At 43.5% G+C, this 25,669-nt stretch overlaps 1 protein-coding gene across 1 annotated transcript in view; it reads right to left on the bottom strand.

Annotated features, from left to right (window-relative positions):
* Positions 1-25,669, bottom strand: part of ACOXL (acyl-CoA oxidase like) — a 391,620-nt gene that overhangs the window by 161,982 nt on the left and 203,969 nt on the right. The gene's annotated exons all lie outside the window — the stretch shown is intronic.

Below are 25,669 nucleotides of genomic sequence, written 5' to 3'. Positions count from 1 at the left end.
CGAAAACTGTAGAATTGGCTGTGGAGCGAAAATGGGTTCCGCCCCAGGCAAAACACGAAGGTAGCAGAGCCGCCTTTGCTTGGCCCCAGGCCCTTTCCCTTCTAAAGGCTTCTGTTCTCTCCTTCTTCCAGCGCATTGCTCTCCCTGGGAAACCTCCAGAATCCTTTATGCTGTCCAGATCTGCACGAATCACTCCTACCAAGTCCGGTGGGAGGCAGCCATCCTGTTACCTCTCCCCGGAGTGTGCCCGGCAGTTCCGAGTCCGGAATGACAAGCTCTCACCGCTGTTAGAATTTTCAGGCCACATGGGGTATGGAAAGTCACACGGGCCAGTCACCTGGGCAGTCATAAGAGGGGTCTTCAAAGAGCTCATGGGAAAAGCGTACTACGAAAACACTATGTAAGTAAGGATTTCAAAAAACAATTTTGCACCAAAATAAATCTGTGCTTTAATTCCACTGGTCCCATGAATTTTTTGAAGTCCCCTTGTATACTCGAATCGCCAGGTACCCTTAGTGACAGAGAGACCTGCTTTCTTCCTGAAAATGACCGCAGGAGTCACTGAAGCCCAAACTTCCAAGGTCCTGCTGCCCTCAGAGCCCTGAAAACCTACAAACCTCAACCCAGCTCCCTGCTGGAGAGCCACTCCTGGGTACAGGCCCTCTTGACCTTTACCCTCAGCATCCCGACTGGACAGAGATATTGCCTGCAGTTTTCAGAGACAGAGTCTTCACAGAACCCTTGGAATCCTTAATTACCAATACTTTCACTAGGTTACACGGACTGTATTTATGGATGAATCAATCAATAACATGTCTAACCTGGAGAAGTTACCCCCCCACCCCCCATTTCCACCCTTCATCCCCTCAATCTCAGAGTTGAACTTGCTTCCTGGACAAATCACTGCACTCTGGCCCACAGGCCATCCTGCCCATTCAGCCAGCATGGCTAGACTGGGTGCCTACAGTGAGCCAGGCTCTGCGTTCATGGTGGGGACACAGCAGTGGGTGAGAAAGCCTGTGCTCTCCTGCACTTACAGACTAGAAGGGGCAGACATTGTAAACAATGTTGGCAGAGTAGACTACAGCACTGATATGGAATTGTAAGAAAAAGAGAAACCACGGGGAAAATAAATCAAGGTAAGGGGATGGAGTGCAAAGGTGTGGGTGGGGTAGCTGCTTGAGCCGAGGGGTCATAGTCAGTCCCTCCATGGTGGGAACTTCTGTCTGGAGATAGGAATGAAGTGTGGGAGGGAGTTCCTTCCCACATTAGGGATCTGGGAGGCAGAGATGTGGGCCTGCACTCATTTCTGATGTTCCTGAACATTTCCTGAACGTGCTAACAGTACTGTAGCCACAGTTGAAGCAGATTGGGAACACAATGGTTAATGCAGACCTGGACTCAGCTTCTGCAGCCTGGGGTTTCTGGCATTCTGGAGTCTCCCAGGGGGTCCAAACCAGAGGACACACTAGCTCCCCACAGCATACAAAGGACACCTCTTGTACACCCAGCATGGAGAAACCCAGGACAGGTGCAATGAGGGGCCAAGAGGCCCAGGTGAAGGGGGAGACAGGGCCTTTTCTGGCCCCCAGGGATGGCCAGCAACTAGATCTTACAGGAGGAGGAGAAGAAACAAGGGTTAAAGATATAGTATCTAAAGGACTTGGAGCAAGTGCCCAAGAAGACAAAGGCAGCAGGATCCCTATGGGGCCACCTTCTCACAGCCCTGGGACACCCAAGTGAGGTCTACAAGGCTGGGAGAAGAGTGTGAGCTCTGGGGTTAAATGACCCCTAAAAGCCCAGGGAGCTGGGTCAGAAGACAATAGTCCCTGCTCGGGGTTCCTTATACCCTACAGGACTGTGGCCTTGGGGTCAGGAGTTCCATGGTGAGGGCCATGCTACCTGTTCTCAATCCTCCCATATCTCCTACAGCAGAAATGCTGTCCTCACTGCCCCACCCCCGGCAAGTCTGAAGTATGTCTAGCTCTGTCCTAGGGCCCCTGCTGAGCCTTGTGCTTTTCACAGAGGCAGCACCCTGCAAGGAGTCTGGGCTGCCTGGAGGAAGCCATGCAGCCTGGGTGGGCCAACCTCAGGGTGGGAATCTGGACCTGTGAGCCCAAGACAGGGCGGTACATAGGTGAGTCACGACCACGTAGGCCCCACGCCTTTTCCTCCCAAGTGTACCCTCCTGGAGTCAGCTGCCTTGAGACAGCTGTTTCTGCCTAGAAAGAACAGCCTCCTTTGCACCCTAGAATGCCAAGGCGTATGCTTCTCCAAGACATTTTTCAGTCGAGTCTGAAATATTCTGGGGAAACACCCAGGGCTGTATTCCATGTTATCCTCCCCTACACTTGCCATGAGGCACATGCCTTAGAGACAACAAGGCTCCCTCACTCCCCTAGGGCTTCTCTGTAATTTCACTATACCTCACAGTTGTCTCAGCTTTTGCTGGGATGCCAGAGATGCACTCAGGGCCCATGGCTCACCTGGAGCCGCAGGCAGAATGAAAGCTAGGAAGTGGGTTCAGTTTTCCCAAAGAACATCTCCACACAGGAGGAAGGCTCTGAAGGAGAAGTCCTCCCACCGACTGGCTCGTACACCAGACCAGCCAGGTTTCCCTAGGGATGACCCTCGTGCTGTGGAAGCCTTTCTGGAGTGCACTGTGCTCTCTCTCTGCCTCTCTCTGGGGAATCTCTGCATGTCAGGACCTAAGAATTTGGCCCTTAGTATATCTTAAGTTAAGACTAAACATTTACTTTTAGGAGGCTTATAAAAACAGTATGAAGAGTGCGTGCATGAATGAGTGTGTGTGTGTGTGTGTGTGTGTGTGCGCGTGTGTGTGTGCCATGAACAGGATTGTGCCCTTCCCCAAAGTCACACATTGGAGTCCTAACCCCTACTACCTTAGAATATCACTGTATTTCAAATGTGACCCCTAAAAGGTACTTAAGGTTAAATGAGGTAACTGGGGTAGCCCTGACCCAATACGCCTGGTGTCCTTACATGACGGCTAGTGTTTTTCGTTTTGTTTTGTTGTCTTAGACTTTTGTCATGAGGCATATATACTCACTGGAGAGAGGCAGAGAGAAGGGGAAAGAGAGAAATCACCCCCTGAGTTGGGGGGATGGCCACACTTCAATCTCTTCTCTTCTATCCTCCTCTCAGGACTTTGGCCCCACGCTCACACATGCCCAGTGTGATTCTCAAGCTGCCAGGTCCAGATTCGAACTACAGAATAGGCCATGTGGGATCCAGTGCCTTAACCTCACATCACCTGCTTGCTCCCACGATAATCAGCTTTAAGTGTCAACTTGACACTGAGGAATACCTAGAAGCCTGATAAAGCAGCACCCACGGCGGGGGGTTCCTGAAGAGATGAATGTGCCAGTGTGAGCAGAGTAGGTGGGAAGAGCCACACTCAGTGTGGGCGGGCGTGATCCCATCCACCAGGGGCCTGGAGAGAATAAATATGGACTATGGATAGGTCTCTCTGGAGAGAGAGCAAGACAGACTTCTGTTGCCTCGGACATTGGAACTCAAGGCCTGCCTGCCTTTGGACTCCGGGATTCACACCGGCAGCCCCCACGCTCTCCTCGAGCTTTCATTCTTGGACTGTGAGTTACAGCATCGCCTTCCCAGCCTCAGAGGCCTTCAGACTTGGACTGAGCCAGGCCCCCAGCATCCCAGGGTCACGAGATTGCAGCCAGTCTGTTTGGGGGCATCACCTCGATAATCACGTGAGCTAATTCCCCCAGGAAATCCCCTTATGCGTGTCTACACAGATCCTATTGGTTCGTTCCCCTGAGAGAACCCTGACTAATACACCTTATAAGAGAAGGCAGGGCAGACACAGAGTGGGAAGTCCACATGAAGACACAGGAAGACGGCCGCATGCAGGCCAAGGAGAGAGGCCCCAGGAAAAGCCAACACTGCTGACACCTGATCTCGAACTCCTAGCTTCCACAGTTGTGAGAAAATAAATGTTGTTTAAACCTCCTAATCTCTGGTACTTCGGATGGCAGCCCCAGCAAACTAATCCAGCGGGTGTGTGAAGGTTTATCTCAAAGCTCGTTTGTTCACAACCCAATAAATCAGTGCTAACTGCTTTTCCAACATGAACAGCGCTGGCAGAGTCTAAGGAAATCCCTCTCTAAGCCTTCATCTCACGGCACTCAATAGCATGTAAGGTTTTTCTTACAAAATGAAAATTTCTTTTTTTTGTTGGACCCTCGAGTAGGGGCATTTGCTTGTTTATTCTCAATGGAGTTGGAGGGAGGGGAAGGTTGGGGAGGAAAAGAGGGGCATAGAGAAAGAAACAGGTTTCATCCAAAGAAAAGTGAGTAATATTTTCCATTAGCTTACGTCACCCTTAATTTAAAAAAAAAAAAAAAGAAAGAAAGAAACATGGAATAGACCGAGGGAACTCTAAACCCATGTTCCAATCGCTAACAGAATCCTCAGAGGGTGATGCAGCCCAGGAGCTCGTCTCGGTACAGAAAATGCCCATTCGGTGGACACATTACTCCACTCTCTGCCTCCTGGGTTCCATCGAGCCCTTAGCAACTAATTGCGAGTGGCATTAGGGTTGTGTCCCATTTCAGTGAGAGCCCCATATTTTATGATTCAAACTTTATACACCAAACTTTAATATTTTCCTGCTGTTTTTAACATCTCTGAATTTCTTACTGTATGATTACATTTTATAAATGTATCAGGACAAATTAGAAACAGGCTTTCTTCCCCCTTTTAAACAAATTGAGGGTAAATTTTATTAATGTGAAGAAGAAACAGATGATATCAATTTTATCTTATTTGTTAGGAGAGGGTCAATTAAAAATATAGAGACTTGGCCAACCCATAACATGGTGGTTAAGGTAGCTGGCTCCCACATGGCTCACTGTATGGTTCAAGTCCCAGACCCGGCAGATTAGAAAAATGCTGGGCGTGTGTGCACACATGTCCAAAATCCCCAAAGGAAGGAGAGATGAAAAAAGGACCACAGCATGACATCCCCCCATGAGAGTGCTTTCTCACTTCCTCTATCTTTCTCTAGAGAGCACATGCACCCTCTGGAAAAATTTTAAATATATATATAGAGAGAGACTGACTCACCCACCAGGAGGGCCTGTGTCCGGGAGCTGTATTAACTTTATACCTGTGTAAGTCCACCACCCCCAGTAGTTGAAAAACTGGTATAAGAAGGGAGCAAGGTATTTAGAGAGTCATTGTAATCTTTCTACGACAGCTGAGATCCAGACTAAAATTTCAAAGCTCAATTGTTAATGTGCTGTGAAAGATTGGAAATTTGAAGTATGTCGTGTGTATGATACTAAATTGTGATTTGATGGGACTTACATAAGAGCTTTCAACATTTGAAGACAGAGGTTCTTGATATCCTCTTAAGGAAAATTTGCCTACAGTTTGAAGCTGGAATGTCACTGGAATAACTTAAAAAGAATCACTGTACTTGGCTTTTTAAATTTTGGGTACATGTGTTAAGAATTGGGTACGAATTGAAATGTCTGTACTGATCCTTGACACAACCAATACATCTCAATTACAAAAGAGAAAAAAAGAAAAGAAAACAAGGGCCCAGCAGGCATTGTGGTAGTTAAGTCACTACCAACTGTAGTTCAAACCCTGGTCTTGGAGACTGTGAAAAGCCCACGGGCACATATGCAGGGGTGCCCAGAATCTCAAGAGGAGAATGTAGGAGAAGGGTTTGCAGAGTGGCCATCCCCCCAGGAGGTGATTTCCCACTTGCCTCCTCTTTGTCTCTGTTTGCCTCTCTCTAGCAAGCTCACGCACCCTATGACAAAAATCTAAAAAGAAAACAAAACAACAGACACAGAGAAATAAAGGTCACTCAGAAGAGGAAACAACAGGATCAAAACTGCAGAGGAAACAGATACCGACATTAGCCCATACACCTAGAAAAGAATATAAAGAACATGAGAAAGGAATATCAAAAATGGCAACAGCCTAAAACCTCCCAAAATTGTTGAGTGACACAAATCCACATATTCGGCAAATTTGCACCCAACTAGGAAAAATAAAAGCAAATACCTACATTATAGCAAAAATATAGATCACTAAAACAAATAAAATATCTTAAGTAGAATTTGAAAGACCACATTGTACCACAAAGATGTACAATTAGATAAAAACAAAAGGAAAAGGAAAAAGAAGAAATAGAAAAATATATGCCATGGAACACTACAATTAGATAATTAATTGTCAGCAATAACAAGGGATTCAAATGAATAGTTACAATTTCAAAATGCTGAGAGACAATACCCGTAACTATGAAGTCTACACCTCGTGTTACGATGCATCTTCAAAAACTCATGGAAAATGCATATTATAAAAACTTAGGCATAGACTTCAAAATGTATTGTTATCTATTTCTTCCATGAGAAACAGTAACAGAGACAGAGAGACAGTGTCCCCAACACCGACTTGATGCCATGATCCAGCCCCAGCTTCAGCCAGCCCTGGATCACAGGTAGTCATATGGCTGGCATACTCAGAGAGGTCTCCAGATAGAGCACAACCTTCCCACAGAGAGCAGCCTCACAGAGTAATGCGTTTTTTCTGCTATACCACCATCTGGTCCCCAGATTTCAAAAAAAGTTTGCACCAAAATTAATTCATTTTAATTCTGACTTCCATGAACTCTTTGAACTCCTCTATTCTTAACCTTTCAAGATTGACCATGAATTAAATATATATTCAGGTAAAAACCACAAACCCGCACTGCATGGTATTCTGAAGGAAATAGCCCAGGAACGAGGGAAAGGACTAGAGATCCAAGAAGAAATGATGAAAAATTGGTAAAAGATGGTAGCTGTAAAGGAACACTGGTTCCATGACATAATAAACACAATGGTTAGTTCATGCTATTAAATATATAGTAATAGACAAAAACTTATATAGGAGGTAGGAGCTCGTGATTAGAGCAACCTGAGTGTTTTTGTGGCTGGGGGAAAAAAAATAGATGATAATTAACTATAGCCTGAAGAAATTAAACATGCATGTTAAAATTACCAGGGTGGCCACAACAACAACAACAACAAACATAAATTAAGTTAAAGCCAAAGGGAAGGAAAATGGAAAGGGGGAAAACACAGTACATATTAAGGTCTGAGGTTCAAAAGCACATAAGGTACAACAAATAGAAAGTGAAGAGTAAGGTGGGAAAAATGAATTCACGTAGCAGTGATGACAATTAATAGTTAGACTAAACAGATAAAGATTGGGCTTTCAAGATACATTTTAAAAATAGACAAATATTACTTATAAAGAAATATAAATGAAATACAACACAGATAAGTGGAAAATAAAAGAACATAAGAAACATACTAACCAAATTGAAACCTTTGTCTTTATGTTAATATTGAACAAAATATATTTTAAGGCATTACTAGAGATAAAGAGAGTTACTAAGAATCAAAGATTTATTTTACTAAGAAGATTTTAAAATTCTGAATTTGTAAGCATCTAATAACACTACTTTAAAATATTGGGTCATTGGAAAAGTCATGATGCACTTTTTGCATAGAAAAACACAGAACAATACCTCATGACTTTTCCAACGACCCAATAATAAGGCTGGAATTGGTAGAATTACAAGGAAATGTTGTATAACCTACAACACTAAGAGATAATAGTATTCAAGCCTCAATAACAGACCAAACCTCAGTAAAGACAGGAAATATTTGAATAATGCCAGTAATAACCTTTATCTGTGGGTCCCATTTGAAACCCTGCACTCGATCATAGAATGCACATTTCTTTGAGGCATATGTGGAAATTGACCGTGTTTCGGCCACACAGGAGGTCATTATAAATTTCAAAATATCTCTATTGCACTGACCATCCTCTCTGACGACAGTGGAATTAAGTGGGAAAACCAGTACACGACAACAAGAACGGTCACTTTAAAGACCACTGTGTGGTAAAGTGGTTATATTCCCTAGCCAAGTGGTCTGGGTTTGAATGCCAGCTCTGCCCTCTCAGGAGCTGTGTGATCCGGGGAAACAAACTCTCAGTGTCTCATTTTTTACAGACATAATATGGGAGTCAAAAAAGTCCTGCTTCAGGGAGCCAGCAGTTAGCGTAATGGCTATGTCGCTGGACTCCCACTTAGTCGACCGCGGTTCGTGTCCCGGACCTGGTGGCTTAAAACTCACGCCAGGCGCGTGTGCGTGCGTGCCCAAGATCCCGAGAGGAGAATGGAGGAGAAGTGATTGCGGCGTGACCATCCCCCCTGGGGGGTGATTTCTCGCTTTCTGTCTCTATGTCTCTCTCTGTCTGTCTGGTGAGCACACGCGCCCTACAGTGAAAATCTCTCAAAAAAAAAAAAAAAAGTCCTGCTTCATAGGGTTGTTGTTGTGTTAAAGCATGTAAAGTGTAAAGACTGGTGCCCAACACATAAAAGAATGTAATAGATTCCATTTTTTAAACGCTAGACATTAAGAAATTGAAAAACATGATTAATTATTGGGTCAAATAAGTCATAGTGGAAAATAAAATATGTTCAGAATCAATCATCAGAAAATCTTATACATCAAATCATAGTGGATATACAACCAAAGAAATGGTTTTTAAAAATGAAGAATTTTATGGGACCAGCAGATGGCTTTAATGGTTACTTTGCTGGATGCGGCAGCTTAAACCCCACACCGGGCACATGTGCACGTGCCCAAGATCCCATGAGGAGAATGAAGGAGAGGAAACTGCAGTGTGGCCATCCCCCTGGGGGTGATTTCTCTCTGTCTCTCTGCCTCTCTCTCTGTCTCTCTGGCAAGCACACGCACCCTATAGGTAAAAATCTCTCAAAAAAAATTTAAAAACTTCAGAGGCTATATAAGCATGGGAAATAGGAATACTGAGGACAGTGTGGGAAGATGGTGGGAGAAGGGAGAGAGTATGAGAAAAGAAATTACAGAGAAAAGTAGAGAGGTAAGAAATTTATGGGACACAGAAATGAATTATTACCCGCTGATGATCACGTGTGTAGTATCCTGAGCTGGACTGGTGTGAAGTGTATTCATGCTGGGTAAATTCACTTTACAACTTAAGTGTTGTACACCCTTGAATGTATAAAATAAAAATGAAAAAATTTTAAATAAAAACTTTAAATGCTTATAATAGAAAAAGAAAAATGGCGAAAATTCATAAGATAATATCCAAATTATGTAACTAAAAGATGAGAATAAATCCCCCCAAAAGTAGAAGGAAATAAAGAATAAAGATCAAACTCAGCCCAGCCACAGTGGCACAGGCAAAGGTATCTGCATGTTACTAGAGCCATAGGGGAGACCTCAATTGAAATGAATAAATAAATAAACTTTAAAAACAATAAAAAATCAATGAAACGGATAAACCAGATACAATGGAGAGGATCAACAGAGCCAAAGTTTATTATCTGGGACAGAAACACACACACACACACACACACACACACACACACAAATAGATCAATAGATACTGGGAGTGGGAAAAATAAACTGTACCAGAAATGGCAAAGGGGCCCTAACTATATATACAGCAGGAACTTTAAAAACAAGAAGGTGTTGGGCCAACGGGTGGCATGCAGTTTAGGGCACTGGATCCCACATGGCCAACTGCATGGTTCGAGTCCATGCAGGGACTTGGTGCTTGAAAACCACACTGGGTGAGCATGCATGCATGCCCAAAGTCCCAAGAGGAGACTGGAGGAGGAGAGATTGTAGCGTGGCCATTCTCTCTGAGGGGTGATTTCTAACTTTCCCTTTCTCTTCCTCTTTTTGTATCTGGCAAGCACATGTGCCCTTTAGAAAAAAAAAATCAAACAAACAAACGAAAAAACTAAAAGAAACGATGGAAATATGAACTTTATGCCAATAAAATGTAAAACTAAGAAAAAATGGACAAATTATTAGAAAAATATAAATGACCAAAACAGAGTCAAGAGGGAGTAGAAAACCTGAATAAGCACCAACAAAACAGAATCAGTCATTTAAAATGTTCTTAGAATAAAACTATCAGCCTATATAGCTACTGGTACCAAATACTCAAGGAAAAGATCATTTAATTCTATATAAACTCTTTCAGATAAAAGAAAAAGAACACCTCCAAGTCATTTAATGAGGGTGGTCTAACTTTCGTATCCACACTAGCTAAGGGTGCTACTGGGAAGGCCTAGCACAGGCAAATGTCACTCATGATTGTAGATGGAAAAATCATAAATATTAGCAGACGAAATCAGCAGTGTAGCAAATACACACAATCACACAATCTCTCTCTCTCTCTCACACAAATCTTTCATCTAAAACCAGGGGTAAAATAGATTGTCTTTAACATGATAAAGAATAGCTGCAAAATACCCACACCAAATATTATCCTTAATGATGAAACAGTAAGCATGTTCTCTTTAAAGTCAACAATAAAATGCAGGTGCCTGTTCTCAACCAATCGTTTTAACCATTGCACTGGAGAGCCTTGCCACTTCTAGAATATTAGAAAAAATAAATAAATGGAAATAACTGTAAAGGAAGAAACAAGCTCTTGTAATTTTTTAAAAATGATATGACTGGGGCTGGCAAGTGGTGTGGTAGTTAAGAGCACTGGACTCCCACATGGCCAACTGCGGGTCGAGTCCCAGACCTGGGAGCTTGCTTTCTCTCTCTCTCTCTCTCTCTCTCTCTCTCTCTCTCTCTGGCTCAATTAAAAATAAATAAATAAATAAAGTTAAATAAAATAATTATTTTTTTTAAAAAATGGTATGACTATCTTCATAGTAAACCAAGAAGAAACCTATAAACTGATTCGTAGGATTACGATGGCAGTTTAACAAGGTTGCTAGATATAAGATCAACCTACCAAATTAACCTCCATTTCTACATACCAGCTACAAAAGGATAATTAGAAAATATTTTAAGAGTTCTTGTATGTTTTAGAATGGGTTTCTGCTCAGCCACTCTGAAGACTGTCTCAGCACCCTTGAGTGGAGCATCGTCTCCATGTTCATTGATATGTGACCCCATACCCTAACAAATGTCAAGGACTCCAACTCAAAACTGAGACTGGGATTGAACACTGGACCTGCAAGACACCATCTCAAAGTATGGCTGGAATGAAGATGCAGCTACAGATGCAGAGAAGAACAAGGAGAATGGCAGACACCAAGAGAGGCAAAGGATGAAACTATGGGGCCTGAGGAATGGAGAAGCCTCAGGCACAGATGCCTGAACTCCGGATCCCTTCTCACTTACTGGTCCTCATGAAACCTGGATTCTAGAATCTCTTTCTTCCCCCCTCCCTCCATACTTAAGATTCTCCTTTCTTACTTGAACAAGTTTGTAATGGGTCTCTCTTACTTGCATCCAAAAGAATCTTAACTAAGATAATCACATGTTAAGAAGTGAGCTTGTGAAGCCACATCCTTCTTCTTATTTCCATGATATGATATGGGGTAAATTACTCAGAAGAGTTATGAACCATCTCAAAGGAGAGTAAGATGAGAAAAATAAACAACATACAGTAGATCCAAAATTTGGCAAAATGGTCCAGGACTGATGCCAGATTTATCTATTATTTTTCCAAATGTCTGGATGCTATCCATTCCATATGAAATTTATAATCGCCTTGTTTACATCCTTAAGAAGTTTGGGCTGAGACTATTGAAGGAATGGTGCCAATAAAATGGATTCTCTTTGGGTCACTTTAGCAATCTCTCTTTTCTTTATCAGTGATGAGGGTCAGTTTTACTGCTTGCTACTCTCCCACTCTCATTTGCCTGACAAAATAGGACCTTCTAATATAAGACACTCATGAAGATGACATATGGACTTTCTCACTAGGGGGTGATTGTTTTTTCCAGTGACCACAGATTAGTAGCAAAAGACAGAGGCTTGTTAAAAGCTATAGATTATATTGAATGAAAATTCAGTGTATAGCACTGATTAACACAGAACCCAGAAGGCCAAGGAATAAAGTCATTATGCCCAACTGCAACCAAAAAAAACTAGACAAGGCCCTAAATTAGGGACCAGAGCCTCAAGTTTAGATGGCCTGAATGTGAACCTTTGCCTCCGCCTTTGAATTGATCTGGAGAGTTTACAGCTCACCTCTGGTTTAAGTCTTCCAGGGTAATAGTTCCTACTCAGAGGACTGTTAGAGTAGATATTGGTGGCAATATCCATATGGGGCCCTGGAATTTTACCTAGCAGGGACTCAGAAAATCAGGAAGTTCGAAATTAAAACGTCTTTTAAAATATAAAAGCAGATTCTTTTCATCTCGGAGCATGATTCTTTCATTTATAATCCTAAAGTGATTTTAACTGTGTTGCCTTTCTAAATCTTATAGCCAAACAGATCACTGTCTGTATAACACTCAGAAAGTGACAACACGGGTAAAGAGAAGCCTAGATTTTAATACAGAGTCCCAGAAAGTTGAGGTTCTTCTTGAAGACCCTCAATGCTTCTAAAGAAAGGGGTTTTTGACTAATGAACGGGAGATGGAGAGAGTTGGTCAGACACTAGCTGGTATCCTAGAAAATGAAAATGGGCTGAGCCAAAAGTTTGGCTAGTAAAGTTGGCATAGTAACCACTAAGAAGGCCTTTACACTAGAGGGGCCACATGAACATTTGAACCCTAGGCAGATTCTTCTTAGAAAGTTAGCCTGATCCAGGCTTGGACCCTGAGTATGGACCATGCCTGAAGCCCTTCCACCTGTCACCCAGTTACTTGCAATTATGGTGAAGCTCAAGTCACCTCTACCCTGCCTGCATATGCAATACCAGCCAGCTGGACCCATGAATCTTCCATCAGCACCACTAACTACACATGACTCTGGCACCAGTCAGTAATTTTTTTGGCTGTTTCTTTCTAAAAACTTGGATGAGGAGCAAAATGGCTTCTGCCATATTTGATCTAAGTCAGGCTGACCTACTTGTCTGTTTTGAAAGATGGATGTCCAGAGGATTGTCATTAAAAGCTGAGCATTTAAACGAATACCACCCATTATATTCCAGAGAACAGTTAAGTCTTCGGCATCCAGGATGGAAGAGAGACCCTCATGTGACTGTCCCTCCTCACTCCAGCCTGCACAGAGCCTACTTTGCTGGGAAGACTCTGTTCCAGATGAGCTTTGGTTCCCCCTTCAGACGAGGCAGGGGCGCTCTGTGCAATCAGATTAAGTTCATTCTGTTATCTTCTGTTTTCTTGCATCTTCTCTGGTCACCAGCAGCTATGACTGAGTGCTCATAGCTGCCTGCAGGCAGCGTGGCCCTGAGCTTCTCTGCAGCACACCAGGAAACCAGGGGCCACATGTGAGCGGCAACAAGCATGAGCGTAGGCTGGCCTGGCTCCTTCAGGAGTAGAGTGAGGGCTGGAGCTTCTGCACACAGACTTTGTGACATCTCTTTAGAATTCCCAGAGATCTGTTTTGTTTCTTTCAGGCCTTGGCTCTGTCCCAAGCATAGGATGATGCCAGATAAATGGGGTGGTGTTGAATCTCCCTGAGGAATTAGCCTTGGGACTGAGTCTCCTGAATAAGCGGGGGCTCTGCATCACACCACTTTTTTGTTTTAATTTACAAACACTCACAATTGTTCCAGTATTCTCTTATGCAATCATTAAATATAATTACTCAGACACTGCCCAGCTGGGTTGTATCTCCAAACAGCAAACAGCAGCTCTGGGTCTAATATGAAAGGAAGGGTCAGTGCGTATTTGCTGATAACCTTATCATCATGCTGGGTTGCAGATCCCTTCTGAGACTTCATCCTGCTCCAGTTTCGCACAGATATTTCTTTATGCTGCTTCAGCCATTTCTGATCTGTGTGGGATTCTGGAACACAGTGAGAAGTGGAACGGCGGGGTGTGTAAAACCCTGCTGTGGAGACCGACTCTGAGGGCAGTGAGCCCAGGAAGGGTACCGTCTCATGTTGGTATCAAGGGGCCAATGTAGAGAGCACAGGCCCTGGTCCTGGGCATCCAGCAGAGGTAACACCTGAGGCCTAAGGGATATTATAGAAAGACGTGAAGGAAGAGTGGCTGTCAGGCCCAAGGCTTGCAGGTGGGGCTCAAGTTACAGCTCTACCCCAGGGAGGGGGCCGTGAGCACCATGTGCTGTGCTTTGGCTCCAGGCTTGTTTCTGTAGCCCCTGATGATTTGGAGTCAGCATTTGCTGAGAATGTGACTGGCCTCCAGTCCAAAGGCACACCCTGGGGTGCCCCAACCAGGCAGCTCCCATACATGTCTAATGGGCCATGCTGAGTGTTTTGGTCCATTGTGTTGCCAATAACAAAAATATCTAAGTCTGGGTAATTTATAAAAATAGAGACTTACTGGGGCCAGTATTTGAAGTGGTGGTTAAGGCACTAGACTCCCACATGGCCAACTATGGTTTGAGTCCTGAACCTGGTGGCTTGCTTTCTCACTTTCCCTCTCTCTTCTTTCTCTGTCTCTCTCTATTGTGCACTCATGCCCTAAAATAGAGTCTTACTTAGCTCACAGTTTCGAGGTTTGAGGTCAGGTGCCACAGCTGGTGGGGGTTATCTTGCTGGTGAGGGCTCCCCAATGTGCCAGGAAGAGCAATGGCAAGAGTCTGAGCATAGCAAATGCTTGCGTGTCTGAGTATCTGTGTCTCTCTCATAAACCTACCTGACTTGGGACCAGCAGATGGTGTCGTTGGACTCTCATGTAGTAGACTGCGGTTCGAGTCCCAGACCTAGCAACTTAAAACTCACACCAGGCATGTGTGTGTGCATGTCCAAGATCCCAAGAGGAGACTGGAGGAGAATGGACTGCAGTGTGGCCATCCCCCCTGGGGGGGTGTGTGTGTGTGATTTCTCGCTTTCTGTCTCTCTGCCTTTCTGGCAAGTGCACATGCCCTACAGCAAAAATCTCTCTAAAAAATAAATAAGTAAAGTAAACCTACCATGGCTTAACTGTGCAGACTGATGACCCAACCACTTCCAAAGGCCCCACCTTTCAACCTCAAAATCAGATTAAGTTTCTACCCTCTTGACACCGTTACAGTGGCTGACCAACTTTCAGCACATACATTTTGGAGGGATACCTTCAAACCACAGCCAGGGGAGAAGGAGGGTGGAGAAAGGGAGAGATTTAGGATCCTTCAGCAGAGTTTCTTAGTGCCAGTAAACAGGAAAGGAAGAAAATCAATCATTTATTGAGTACTTCTCATGGTACTAGACTCCCACATGGCCAACTATGGTTTGAGTCCTGAACCTGGTGGCTTGCTTTCTCACTTTCCCTCTCTCTTCTTTCTCTGTCTCTCTCTATTGTGCACTCATGCCCTAAAATAGAGTCTTACTTAGCTCACAGTTTCGAGGTTTGAGGTCAGGTGCCACAGCTGGTGGGGGTTATCTTGCTGGTGAGGGCTCCCCAATGTGCCAGGAAGAGCAATGGCAAGAGTCTGAGCATAGCAAATGCTTGCGTGTCTGAGTATCTGTGTCTCTCTCATAAACCTACCTGACTTGGGACCAGCAGATGGTGTCGTTGGACTCTCATGTAGTAGACTGCGGTTCGAGTCCCAGACCTAGCAACTTAAAACTCACACCAGGCATGTGTGTGTGCATGTCCAAGATCCCAAGAGGAGACTGGAGGAGAATGGACTGCAGTGTGGCCATCCCCCCTGGGGGGGTGTGTGTGTGTGATTTCTCGCTTTCTGTCTCTCTGCCTTTCTGGCAAGTGCACATGCCCTACAGCAAAAATCTCTCTAAAAAATAAATAAGTAAAGTAAACCTACCATGGCTTAACTGTGCAGACTGATGACCCAACCACTTCCAAAGGCCCCACCTTTCAACCTCAAAATCAGATTAAGTTTCTACCCTCTTGACACCGTTACAGTGGCTGACCAACTTTCAGCACATACATTTTGGAGGGATACCTTCAAACCACAGCCAGGGGAGAAGGAGGGTGGAGAAAGGGAGAGATTTAGGATCCTTCAGCAGAGTTTCTTAGTGCCAGTAAACAGGAAAGGAAGAAAATCAATCATTTATTGAGTACTTCTCATGGTAGGCCTTAAGAGGTAAGGAAATTGGTACCTCAGGGGTAAAGCTCAAGGCCACAGAGCCCTGAGAATGAGATTCCACCCACTCCAAACCCAGTGCCTCAATCCCCATGACAAAGCACCTCTTCGAACTCTCAGAATGCCCTTTACATAATGCAAGGTCTGGGCTGTTCCCCCTTCTCTTCTCACAGATGATTTTAGGAAATTTAATCTAGGTTTCCTTGACTATGGAAAAAAGAGGCAATGTGTAAGTAGAGTGAAATTTCAACAGTCTCAGGAACTCGGTTGACCCTGTCAATCCATAAAGTGGGAAACAAAAGGAAGCAGGCAAGGCTGAGTCATGCGAGTACTCAGGGCCAGCCGAGCTCTGCTCTCGCAGCCAGCAGAGAGTGGTGAAGGTGTTCCCACATGCACAGGTGAAGGGTTTTCATCACATCCAAATGAGGCCCACTTGACTCTCCACTTATACAGTGCGATTAGAAGCAGAAATGCATACCATGTGTAAGCACGAAGCACTGGCTGATGGGGACATCATACAGAGCTCGCCAAGAGCAGGCTTTGCTTTGCCAACTCCTGTTCCAGCCCCTCCCTGCCTAACCAAAGTGGTTTGGGCGAGTAATTCAACCAAATCCCTCCTCACTTTCCTCAGCTATACAATAAGGGAAAACCATAGGGAATCATCTCTCAGGGTCTGATAGGACAAGGAGGCTCTAGTGCTGCTGGTCAAATACCCCCAACCACAATGAGAAGATCCAGTTTAACCAAAACCAACCACCAGGCAGCTCAGTAAGACACAGCTATGGTGCACGGAAACAGGTTCAGGAGGTGGGACCAGCCCAAGTTCGCACGGTTGCAAAGTCACAGGGTAGATTCAAACTATTCATTCCATTCAGGAGAACTCAGCTGTTTTCTGGTGTTGAGAGAACAGAAGCCCGTGTGACCCAGCTTGCATGTAGCACAGAGGTTTAACAAGGATGCTAGAGACAGACACAGGGTTCAGTCTGGTTCTGCCATTGCTTTGCCCTTAATCTTTTTTTTTTTTTTTTAGGTGTATTTATTTCCTCTGTGAGGGAAACAGAGTGGGGGAGAAGAGAGAGAAGGGTCACCCCCATCGAGATCCTAACACCACAATCTACCCCCAGCTTCAGCCAGCTAGGATCACGGGCACACACACACACACACCCAACACGTATAGGGAGAATGCTGAATGCGAATGTGGATCTGGCTTCCCAGAGAGTTGTGTTTCTACTACACAGCTGCCGACTCTAGCACTTAATCTTGGGCAAGTTACTTAATCTCTCTGGCCGGGTTTCTCTATGTAAAGTAGAACTAGTAACAGGAATCAGATCATTGAAAAATTAACTATTGTATTCTATGTAACGCACCTATAAAGATGTCTACATATATAGGTATTACTTGATAACTATTAACAAAAACAAAAGCAAAAGGACCCTTCAGCCCCAGACCAAGGCATGCCTGGTTCCTAGGTTTCATCGTGTGCTGTTATCTGTATGAAAAAAAAGTTGCTGCTACGGTTTGTGTCCCACAAAATTCATGTGTTGAAACTTGGTTGTGAAGGTATTGAAAGGAAACCTAATGCCTTCATGGTGTGGAAAGGTGGAGCTTTAGGAGCGATTAAATGATTAGAGTGGAGCCCCGACATTTGAGTGCTGGTAGATTTACAAGGACAAGGAAGGAGAGCAGACAGACTGACTCACAGACAGCTCCTCCGCTTTGCTCTCACCCTGGTGACGTGACTGGGACTCTGCAAGACACCCACCAGACGTGGTCCCTAGACCTTGCACCTTCACACAGTGAGCCAGGTAAGCCTCTCTTTTTATAACTCACCCACCTTGAAGAATTTTCCATGATTAGAAACAACACAGACTAGAACAGTTGCCTTTTCATCAGTACAGAGAATCAGTAGGAAAAAGAGGTCTGGGGTACCAGCCTGAAGTCCCAGGAGTTCAGCACCTCATCTCTGGGGAGTGGGGTCTAGCATTAAAAAGCTTGTAAAGCTGAAGCCGAAGCTGCAGGCAAACACAGAGTATGCTGGGATCTCATCACTCAGTGACGTCTGCTCATTCCACATGGTGAAGCTGAGCCTCATCTCCTTAGGGACACTTCCCCAGGCATCACAGTGTGATCTCTTGCCAGTCTCTGGGCACAGATTTGCCATATAACCATGAGTTCTGAGGTCAGACCAAACAAGCTTCAAGTCACCGAGCAATCATAGGAGCATGGGTCCATCCAACTGCTCGGAGGCTGTTTTCTTATCTGTGAACTGGGGACAACCAAAGTAGACACCCCGTTAAGAGTGTTATGTGATGCATAATCATTAAGAATTATTATATTCTCTGAATAAATAAGCACATTTGTCATTATAAATGATATTATTTATCCCGGGAAATATTCTTTGCTTTGAAATCTTGGTCTGATATTAACATAGTCACATAGTCACTTCAGGATTCTTTAGACTCGTGTTAACATGATGTCTCTTTTTCTTTGTTCTTTTTTTTTTTTTTTTTTTTTTTTTTTTTTTTTGCTAGAGGGTTCATGCACTCACCGGAGAGAGAGAAAGAGGGAAAGTAGAAAGCACTCTTCCCATCTTGAATGGTCACAACACATCCCTTCTCCTCCATTTCTTGCTCCTTTTGGAACTTTGGGCATGCCTGGCATGTTTTATAAGCTGCTGGTCTGAGACTCAAGCTGAATAGTCAGATAGACAGGATCCAGCTACCTTTACCACCATGCCATGAACTGGCCCAACATGGTGAATCTTCTTTCTTTTCACTTTTAACATACTTATGCCATTATAGTCGAAATATGCCCTTTGTAGGCATATAGTGGGTCTTGCTTATTTGTCTATGATGATCATCTCTGCCTTTTAAGTCAGATATTTGGGTTTAAAATACTATCATTAGGTTTAAATCTATCGTCTTGCTACTTTTCTTCTATTTGAAAAATATCTTTATTCTTCCATATTTTCTCCTTTCCTGCCTTCTTTTTGATTAGTTTAGTATGGTTATACTTACATTTATTAGCTATAACTCTTTGTTTTATTAGTTTAGTGGTAGCCTTAGGGTTTAGAGTATAAATCTTCAACTTATAGTATACTTTCAAGTGATAGTCCATGACTTCACATATTGTGTAAGAACCTCAAAATACTATAACATACTTCTTTTTCTTCTCTTCTGGCCTTTATACAACTGTTGTCATGTGATTTACTTTTACATGTGTTATAAACCTCACATTAAATTGTTATTATTTTTGTTTAAACATCAGTTATTTTTTAAAGAGATTTAGAGACACTGATAAAAAATATTATGCAAGGGGCCTTTAAAAGTTTGTGGAAATTAATTTAAAGAATAAGTTTATTTTGGTGCAAAAAATCTGATACACATACATGGTTTGTTCATAGCATACATTTTTCATGACCTTTGAAAATTCCCTCATCCATTTACCCATTTAGTTACTATTTTGGGTGCTTTTTTTTTTTTTTTTTTGGAGAGATTTTCACTGTAGGGTGTGTGCGCTCGCCAGACAGACAGAGAGAGACATAGAGACAGAAAGCGAGAAATCACCCCCCAGGGGGGATGGTCACGCTGCAATCCCTTCTCCTCCATTCTCCTCTCGGGATCTTGGGCACGCATGCACACGCGCCCGGCGTGAGTTTTAAGCCACCGGGTCCGGGACACGAACCGCAGTCGACTACATGGGAGTTCAGCGACATAGCCATGACGCTAACTGCTGGTTCCCCCTATTTTGGGTGCTTTTCACTGCTGAGTATAAATTCATATTTCTATCTGATAATCATTTTCTTTCTACCTGAAAAATTGTCTTTACTATTTCTTACAGTTAATTCAGTTGGTAATGAATGCCTTTCAACTTTTGAAAGTTTAAAAATGGCTTTATTATAACACTGTTTTTAAAACATAATTTTGCTGGGTACAGAATTTTAGATCAATATTTTTCCTGTTAGTACTATAAAGATGTTGTTGTACTGTCTTCTTACCTGCTTTGCTTCTATGAAAAATCTGCTGTCGTCCTTACCCTTGCTCTTTCATACATTGCATTTTTCCCCCTCATGGGAGAAAATCGCACTTGGGCTTCTGGGCATAGTCATTCCTCGCCAGATCCAAGACCTTGAGGTCTTCCAGACTGGCTAGTAGGTATAGCTGCTGCCTGTTACTCCATCTTAGTCAGAAGTCCCCTAATGCTCATTTGACCAAAATCTCAGGGCCTCTCAATTCCATACATTGTGGACAGTGAGCCCCCCTTACATTCCTAAGCCCTCGGGACAGGGAACATGGGCAGTACAGTGTTGTGCACATAAAGAGAACCTGGCAACACTTAACCATGATTATTTATTTATTTATTTATTTATTTATTTATTTATTTATTATTTTTAAGTGTTTGCCATAGGCCATCTGCACTAATCAGAGACAAAGACAAGGAAAGTGAGCAATTACCGCCCCCCAGGGGAGATGGTCATGCTGCAATCCCTTCTCCTCCATTCTCCTCTTACAATTTTGAGCATCTCTGCACATGTGCCCAGCATGAGTTTCAAGCCACCAGGTCTGGGATTCGAACCACGGTCAGCCATGTAGGAGTCTAGCACCTTAACCATCATGCCACCTGTTGGCTTCTTAACAGTGATTCTTAATCAGCAGTTGTTAAGGCAATGAAATACTTGCATGAATATGAATTATGAAAATTTCAATTACTATTGTTCACTTAATGAATGGATTTTTGAAAATTTCAATTTTTTGTATAAGATCTCATTTATCCTAGGCTTTATGCATTAAAAATAATAAAATATGCTGCAAAGGTAGAGACAGAAAAGTTAGAGCTTGGAAACGAATGCATGAAAAGACTACAATATGACTTAATTCCGAAGTTTTACTTCTATCTGTATTTTGTATTTATCTATGTCACTACTAAAAATGTTTTTTAAGCAACAATATATTACTTTTGCAACACTCAGCCTATTGGCCAAAGAAAACAAGAATTGCAGAGGTTCCTGTAAAATAGCCAACTAAGACTTTCTCATAATTTCCTGACACAGAGTGATAATGCTACAAAACTGACCACCAAGTGTTATGGAAACATCAATTTGTGGAGAGAAGAAATGTCAGAACCCAAAGGTTTCCAGAGGGCTTTTTAAGAACAACAGTACTGGGATCATAAACTTTCACCTAGACCACACTGGGGCTGCTGGGCATATTCATTCCTCACCAGATCTAAGATAAGTGCCAATGTTTAGGAGACATTGAAGTCTTTATCTCTTTCCTATTTTTACAAAATCTTAAACCCCAATGGCAAAATCAGTAGCATTCTAGTGAAAACTAAATTACCAGAGAGTTTGGTAGTAGCAGAAGCCACCCCACAGCCTGGGATAAAAGGTGTCTTCCCCTGGTACTCTAGCTTATTTTTGTCACCACAGACACACTCCCCTGCCTGGCAGCTCTCAATTGCACATAACAAGATCCTTTCTGTTTCATGAGGGAGTCTGGGCTGTGTTCTACAAATAACAGGCAAGTTCTGAACTCAGTATAATGCTCCATGACTAGTTTTTCTTCAAATGGCATAAAATGAAAAGACAGTACTAGCACGCATCACAATAGTGAGGCCAGAAGTGTTCCATACAATTTTCCGAGTCAATTTAATGTCTATATGTTTGTAAATACTGGGTTGTACTGCAAAGTGTGCCTTTTATTTTTGGTCATGGTCGAAAAGATTTGAAAACTACTGGTCTAGAAACTATCACACATTCTGTGTTCAGCTGTTTGTGAGAGTGGAAATTAGTATAACCTTTGTTGACAATATCAACGTCATTTAAATATGTGGTTCCAAGAAAATAATCACAGGTATGCAAAAACAAACAAATAAACTCATAAAACAAAAAAGTAGTAGCATGCTACCTGTAGTGTTATTTATAATAATGAAAATTTTGACATAACCTGAGGGATTATTGTAGTAAATAATGCTATACCTACATGATAAATGGTACCAGCCATTAAAACTTCATTTCAGCGAAAAGTTGAAGGGATACACATACCGACTCTTTGGTGAAAAGGCAAGTTATAAAATTTTAAACACACAACATATAGAAGAGTACGGTGCAAACAGTAACAGTGGTTGGGGACCAGCAGGTGGCATGGTGCTTAAGGTGCTAGACACTCCCACATGGCTGACTGCGGTTCAAGTCCTGGACCTGGTGGCTTGCTTTCTCACTTTCTCTCTCTCCCTCTGTCTCTCTCTGGTCAAATTAAAATAAATGAATGAATAAATAAAAAATTTTTTAAAAAGAAGTATAACTGTGGGATATATAGTAGTCTCCTCTTATTCACAGAGAGTATATTCCAAGACCTTCAGTGGATGTCTCAAACTGCAGATTGTATCAAATCTCAGAGACTGTGTTTTTTACTATACATACTTTTGATAAAGTTTAATTTATAAATTAAGCATAGTAAGAGATTAATGACAATAGGTACTAATAAAAATAGGACAATTAAAACAATAAGCTGTAATAGAATTGCCAGCATCACTACTCGTACGCTTTGAGATCATGATCAAGTAAAATGAGAGGTACTGGAACACAAGCACTCTAATACAATGACAGCCAGTCTGATCATGGAGGGGCTACTGAGTGACTAAGGGGCAGGCAGTGTCTGTAGCCTAGGTAAGCTGGACTAAGAGAGCATTCAAATCCCAGATAGAACAAAGCAAGATTTCATCATGCTACCAAGAATGGCATGCAATTTAAGACTTATTCATTGTTTATTTCTGGAATGTCTTATTTAATAGTTTTTAGACTGCAGTTGTGGATAACTAAAACTGAAAAGAAAGCAGACAAGGGGGGAATTCCTGTATTTACCTTTTTCTTTGTGCTTTTCTGTATTTTCAAAAATGTCTATGACAGATATGCATTACTTTTATAATTGATAAAAAAATACAAATATGACTAATATTTCATTTTTAAATGTGAATTCACATGTTCTTTACTCAGCAAAGGAGCAGCCTTCCACAGACGATGATTTCTTTAGGCAATAGCAACCAACGTTAAAGTCAGAAATGGAGAGAAGCAGGGTTTACCAGGGCCAGAGAATTAGAGTAGAGGCAAAAAGTACCTGCCAGGAACCAGCTTGGGTGGCCCACAGCACCTCTTGGGTGGTGAAAGCCATGTGAGAGGCCTGGGTTCAGGTCCCAAGCTATGAGCGTACTGGACATGGTACCATACCCCTACAATCCTAGATAACTAAGAAGCTGCGGCAGGAGGATCGCAACGTGGTGATCATTCTACATCAGACTATGGCTGTCCGAAATGCCCAGTTCATTCTCTCTCCCTTTCTCTCTCTCACAAAGGAAAAGCATTAGGTACCAGGTACCAGATGTACTCTTGTCTTGGTAAATTGTACAATGTCTCCTCCTCTCCTATTCTCAAGTCTTCACCTCCCAAACTAGATGCTGACATCAAAAGTTGTCCCCTGCACATGAGCTGCCAAGATGGGCCTATGGGGGTTTATAGCTAATGAATGTCACCATCGCTTCGAATATGAGTAGTCTATAGGCAACACCTGTGTTCCTTCTCGCCAAAAAGTAGCAATAAACTTATATTTTGTAAAGCGTTTTTTAGAAAGGGTAAATAAAAATAGTAAAACAGAGCAAGAACAGACCAAGGAAATCAAGTTTTGTAGATAATTCCAAGACCTAAGGGTAAAAATAACTGGGTGCATAGGGCATTCACTCATGAAATCAATCAATCCATCTCTCTAGCAGCTCTCTGTCCATCAGTCTTTCTGTCCATCAGTCTGCCAGTTTGTCCCCCTGCCTGACAATCCATCAGTTGGTCATCACTCGGTCCACAGCTGCTTACTGAATACGCCACACCATAATCAAACCAAGGCTGATCCAGAATTTGGTTCTGGCCCCCAGTGTCCTCATAGTCTTGCCTCATTTTACTGACATTGTTGGCAGTACACGAGAACGGCTCATGCCTCCTGCAAGCCAGGTGCTATGCTGGAGGCTTCGTCTCTGAGCTGTCAGCTACGCTGTAGGGTCTGGAGACTGGGGTGCTGTGTGAGTGCCCCCTCCGCAGGCAGCTGCAGACAGGGTCATAGCCTATTCCCAGATCTAATTCTGGCTTTCTCTCTTCAGTCTTTTCTCTGCACCCTCACGTGGATCTTGCCTGAGCCTGTCCTGGTATCCCTTGATGTGCCATGTGCTCCCACATCTTTGTCCTGTGGGTAGATGTGCTCCCTACCACCACCCAAGGGAGGTCCTCCAAGCCCATCCTGTAAGTCTTGAGCATGGCACTGCTGGGACCTCCAGGTCGTGCCAAGTCCTACTGATGCACAGGCACTGCCACCTCATGCTGGAGTCTGTGCCCACAGCTAATGAATGTCACCATCGCTTTCAATATGAGTAGTCTAGAGGCAACACCTGTCACCTGCATGGTAGCAAGGAAAGGAGTCTGTGTGGCATTCTGCTTTTCAAATCCAGGCACATCATAGAAACAGAAATCCTGCTTCCCGAGTGTGTGGAGCATTTCATGCTCATCGTCTCATACGATTTACCTCACAACCTCAAAGTCAGGCTAGCTATCCCCATTTTCTGTACGGGGAAACCAAGGCAAAGACATGGGAATAACCTGCCCAAGACAAGCTCAACAGACACTAAATGTGTGTTGAAAAGTAATTTTAAGGGGTGGTCGTTAGGATGCTCTCAGAAGCCCCTCGACTCAAGCCCACACTTCATTCCTGGAGACCTGCTTCTAGAAGACATGCTGTGTGGAAATCTGAACTCAAAACAGGTAAGAGGTGCTTGGGCTTATCTTCTGACAAGCAACTATCTCCTTACAAGCAGGCCTGTGCCAGGGTCAGGGTGTTTCCCTGAGCTCTGGGAGCTGCTGTAGCAAATTATCTAACCTGAGGAAGGAGTCATGGGAAGCCCCCAATTTGTAGCCAAGTCAGATTAAAAAAGCCTAGATCACCTGGTGACCCACTACTCACCATTGGTGTCTGAACGGGGACAGCTCTGTGGAACTGAGCCCTTAACCTGAGGTTCTGCACAACCTTGGCTCCTGGCCCAGCTACGCCTGCCCATTCCGTCTCCATTCTCTCTGTCCCATGTGGATTCCCTCATGACATCCCCGTGGAACAGGCACACTGTCTACCCCCAGCCTCGTGAGCACTCCTTTACGTAGCCAGCGTGAAGAATGGATATGCCAGATCTCAGTGTGCCAACATCGTGGTTCGTGGGAGCAGCCTTCAGGCTCAGACCCTGGCTCTGCCCTGTGCCCCTCCATGGGGTCTCCAGCTTTGATACAGAGGGCCAGGTGTCGGGCTTTCCAGAAACCCATCCTTCCTCTCTTATTTTTGACTGGCTCTTGACCTCTTCCCCACTAAGGCTAAAACTCTTCATCCTCCCCTTCAGGCTCAGAGCTGCTGTTCTTAGGCCAATACTCAGCCAAATTCAGCATTAAATTCACATCAAACACTCCACAGGGGCTTTCTCCTTCCATCCTCCTTCAGGCAGTGTCTTCTGGAGACCCCAGTAGCTGCTGCACACAGCCCACACTCGGATGAAGCGGCACATCCCTGGGGGTCACTGACATGGGGCAGCCATTGGGGACTCAATCG

This window comes from Tupaia chinensis, unplaced genomic scaffold (assembly GCF_000334495.1).
Source record: "Tupaia chinensis unplaced genomic scaffold, TupChi_1.0 Scaffold000511_1, whole genome shotgun sequence".
NCBI lineage: Eukaryota > Metazoa > Chordata > Mammalia > Scandentia > Tupaiidae > Tupaia > Tupaia belangeri.
Note: the sequence above shows the minus strand (reverse complement) of the source record. Positions and strands in the feature narration are given on the sequence as shown.